The sequence below is a fragment of the Triticum aestivum genome, chromosome 5D (genome assembly GCF_018294505.1).
Source record: "Triticum aestivum cultivar Chinese Spring chromosome 5D, IWGSC CS RefSeq v2.1, whole genome shotgun sequence".
In the NCBI taxonomy this organism is placed as follows: domain Eukaryota; kingdom Viridiplantae; phylum Streptophyta; class Magnoliopsida; order Poales; family Poaceae; genus Triticum; species Triticum aestivum.
In genome coordinates, this window is record NC_057808.1 from 487,774,903 (window position 1) to 487,779,555 (window position 4,653).

The 4,653-nt window shown below is 48.2% G+C and overlaps 1 non-coding gene across 1 annotated transcript; it reads right to left on the minus strand.

Moving 5' to 3' along the window:
- Positions 1-4,131: 4,131 nt before the first annotated feature.
- On the minus strand, positions 4,132-4,204 carry TRNAA-AGC (transfer RNA alanine (anticodon AGC)). Its single transcript has one exon. It is a non-coding gene; the product is annotated as a tRNA-Ala (tRNA).
- Positions 4,205-4,653: the final 449 nt, after the last annotated feature.

Sequence of the window (4,653 nt, forward strand, 5' to 3'; positions counted from 1 at the left end):
TGACCGCCCCGGGGATGGGTTCCCCGAGCGGCGCTGGTGCCGTCCTCGCCGACGGAGGACGTGTACGGTGGCGGCGGCTGGGCATCGCCCTTTTTTCGCCAAACCCTAGCAGGGGCCATCCCGCGAGTACCAAATTTGGGGGACAATTGATTGGACAGGGCAGGAGGACATGTCCTCCCGAATTTTCCAAGCCATCCTAATGTGAGAAACATTTAAAGGAAAAGCAGTGAAACTGCTGCTCCAAGGAGAGAGCAAGAAAGCTTGAACGCCTCCATTTTTATTTTTTATTTTTTTGCGGGGAAGAAAGCTTGGACAACTGACTTAAATTCTCCTTGGACCTCCGACCGCTTGCACCATGTAGCAACTACGTAACTAGCAAACCAAGTTGAGGTAGCCACAAAATCATGCATTGCAATGCGACGCACAGTTTGTATATTTCGTCCATACCACACATTGTTCCAGTACCCCTCGGCCAATGCGACCCATGCTAGCAGCTTCGGGTGGCTAACAGACGATGCTTGTAAAATGGCAAGCATGCAGTGGGAGGCCGTCAGCTCTCCTTGCAGAAATTTAGGGTAGCGGTCAGCTCGTGGGCTATAAATTGGACATGCAGGGATCCGTCCATTGCATCACGCACAAAGCAACGCCGCAAATACTCCAAAAGCTCTTCAAGAGGGCTAAGAGCATCTTCGATAATGATGATGATGTACTCCCTCCGTCCGGAAAATACTTGTCGGAGAAATAGATAAAAATGGATGTATCTAGAACTAAAATACGTATAGATACATCCATTTCTTCGACAAGTATTTCTGGACGGAGGGAGTAGATGTAGAAGTAACAGATTTTTACATCAACGGGGGTCAAAAATGATACCCAATAGATCATGTAGATTTAAAAAAAATACTCAGAGGACAGGGCACGATGTGTAATAGGCCACCGAGTGCTGCAAATTTGAATCACTTGGGCCGCTCGAGCAAAAGTTGAGCAGTCACATGCGCAACCCGAACTGCTGCGCGGAACCTTTCCCGCCTCGCGCCACCGGACCCCATGGACGCCTCGTCCGACCCCGTGGCCGCCAACGCCGCTCTAACGCACCTCGCCATGGCTACCTTTGCATCTGCCGCTGGTCCCGCCACCACCGCCGCCATGCCTCCTTCAAATCAGCACGGTGGATTTGCGGCCCCACATCCCGCGGGCGCCGCCGGATTGGAACCGCCGGCGAGGAAGAAGGCTCCCACAGGCAAATCACATGGTGGTGGCTCGAAGAGGCCGTCGTGCGACCTCACTAGGGCTTCTTCCTGAGCGAAAAAGACGAAGGCGGCCGCGGCTATTGTTGATGCTTCATCGCCGTCGTCGCCCGCGGCTAGTGATGCTGCTGATGGCGTGCCTCCTCCCCCACCAACTCCCGCGCTATCGCCGGCTATGGAGGAGGAGCCATTGACGCCTGCCTCCACTGTCTTCAACTTGGTCTACAAAATGTTGCCATCACCTATTCCAGCATAAGTGCCTTATTTTGGATCATCTATTGGAGTTGGAGGGTTTCGGTGATGTAAAAAAGCACTTTTAGGTGATACAAATTTTACTCGAACCACAATTAGGTGCGTGATTATACATCATCTATTGGAGATGCTCTTAGAAAATCTATAGTTGGGCTCCTCAAACACCCACTATAAGTTCGGGAGGACGGCTCGGTCAGTGACCGATAAAAAAATCGCGACCCAACCGGACCTATACATCCGGCCTGGCCGACACCCCTCATATTCTGCCCATATATCTGGGGTGGATATGTGAGGTCCGGACGCGCATGGGCACGTCTGCCATGCCGTTATAGACATACTAGACCCACCTTAAATTCCACCAAATCGCATCCTACCTAGACATGCCCTTTTCTCCTGCTCTCTTCTCCCTTGTTCGCCCCACCCCTCATTAGCTCCGCCGCCGACCCGGCCTTACAACGGTTCCACCACGATCACAAAACTCCTCCCCGCCATTCTTGCCGCACTAGCCGCCGTCGCGGTGTGTCCCGCTTTTCCTTTCATACACCTTGCCTTGTATGTGTTCGAAAAATGTTCGAGCAAGTTTTTTTTGGATTCATTTTTAGGCAAAATGATGGATTCATCAAGTTTCAGATGAGCGGTATCAAGACAAGGAGCTTGATGAATTCATTCAAAAAGAGTTCTTCGATTCGTCCGATTTGGACAACGAAGATGCTGGCTTGATGATGATGATCAGTTTCCAGGAGGAAATGGAGAAGGAAGTGGAGCACATTGTGAAATTCCAAGGTTCGTTCAAAGGGAGGAGATTTCTAAACCGGGATAGGGTCACTGGTGCACGGTTGCTCTACAAGGACTAGTTCTAGCCCGGACCAACATTGCCTGGTACATTTTTTATCAACGCTCCATGTGCGCAAACCCTTGTTCTTGCAGGTGGACGGAGCAGAGGCACATCATTCCCTACTTTAGGCTCAAGAGGGATTGTGGCGGACAACTTTCGTTCTCTCCTTTGCAGAAATGCAAGGCTGCTTTAGGATGCTTGCATTAGGTACCGTCGTTGATGTTGTTGGTGAGATGGTCTAGATGGGGGAGAGCACATACCTTGATAGCACTTCAAGATTTGCATGTGTAGTGGTGAACGTGTTTGGAGCAGGGTGTCTGAGAGAACCAACTATGCAAGATGCACAAATGTTGATGGCTATTGGAGCATGAGAGGTTTTTCAGGTATGCTCGGTTCAATCGATTGCATGCATTGGCAATGGAAGAACTACCACAAAAGGTTGCGAGGGGTGTACCAATGCCACGCCAGAAATGCCACCATATACTAGAAGCAATGGCATCAAGAGACCTGTGGTTTTGGCATGCATTTTTTGGTATGCCTATGAGAACGAAACTACAAATTTAGAACCTATGAGAATAAAAATAGAGAAAGAGGGTATATTTATTTCTTTTGTTTTATTTCCTTGATGGGTACAACGTGTATGTGACATGGCCCATATTGTAGTTACCCAGGTGTACTTTGGACCAAGATAACGATTAAAGGCTTCTGAGCAGAAAACATAGGGATGATACAAAGGACACATATACCTTTATAGGGGCAAAACTGAGCACCCTCGGAAACAAGCGGCAAAACTGTTTAGGGTGGCTCAAATAAGGGCATATGAATGTAATTATCCCCTTTAGTTACTATCACAGCCAGTGCAACCAGTGGCAAAGCTAGCCCAATGGGTCAGGGTGGTCCAACAATGAAATTATTTATATGCATCGATTTACTTTTATCTATGCCCTTGAGTGCAACACATGCCATTCAGCTCATGAGAAAACAATGAATGACTACCAACCGTTGTTTCAATCAATAGCGAATTTTTGGTCATTGCCCTTTATATACAACACCGCAACTTCATTCGAGGAGATTACAACCTTCCTATCTCCATTTGATCTCAAGACGTTGGCATATTTTTCTTCTTAATATTGGCAACAAGAGCTTAGTACATCAAATAGGTGATAGTCACATATACACATCGAGTAGAGGATGAGAGAAGAAACAGTGCAAAGGTTAGAACCTATATGATAATGGGAGACATCAGGAATAGCCGTGGTGCAGCATTTCCGCCTCAAAGAGCCCTAACAGAAATATAAGATTTTAGATTTTCGTGAGAGGGAAATGCTACATTGCCCCTGTTCTCTCCGTTTTATTTACTAGCCAAATGGCTAATGATGTGCAGTAGTAATGTATGTGACCGTGGCGCCGTGCTGACTTACCGTCACTGACTCACTCTCCTGGAATGATTCTGGTGTGTGGTAATCAGGAAAACAAATAAAGGGTGCATCTTTTTTTTTCATCTCCTGTTTTTCTTTCCTTTTTGATATAGAAGAAAAAAAGTTTATTTTTAGAACAGAGCAGGTGAAACAGCCGATGATTCAAACTCGTGGCTGGCTATATTAGTTTCGTTTGGTTTTTTTCATTTTCGTGTTGCATGCTTTGCTGTGTCTAGTTCCTTCTGCGCCGGGCCCAAGCCATGCCGCCGGACGTCGTTACTTCAACCACCGCCCGGCACCCCGTTCATCGTCGAAACAGACATTGCGATGTTAAAACAGAAAGAAAAAAGATGTAAAAGATGGATAAAATGACTATTATTGGAGATGCGGGGTATCGATCCCCATGCCTCTCGCATGCTAAGCGAGCGCTCTACCATCTGAGCTACATCCCCGTTGGTGTGTGCGCTCAAAAAAGCATCCCACGTCCCACGGCCGCTACCGGAATGGAACCGCCAGCGAGGAAGAAGGCTCCCACAAGCAAATCACATGGTGGTGGCTTGAAGAGGCCGCCGTGCGACCTCGCCAGGGCTTCATCCCGAGCGAAGAAGACGAAGGCGGCCCCGACTGTTGTTGATGCTTCATCGCCGTCATTGCCCGCGGGCGGTGCTGCTGTTGATGGTGTGCCTCCTCCCCCACCAACTCCCGCCCTGTCGCCAGCTGTGGAGGAGGAGCCATTGACGCCTGCCTCCACTATCTCCAACTTAGTCTACGAAATGTTGCCATCACGTATTCCAACATTAGTGCCCTATTTTACATCATCTATTGGAGTCGGAGGTTTTCGGTCATGTAAAAAAACACTTTTAGGTGATATAAATTTTACTCGAACCATAATTGGGTGCAC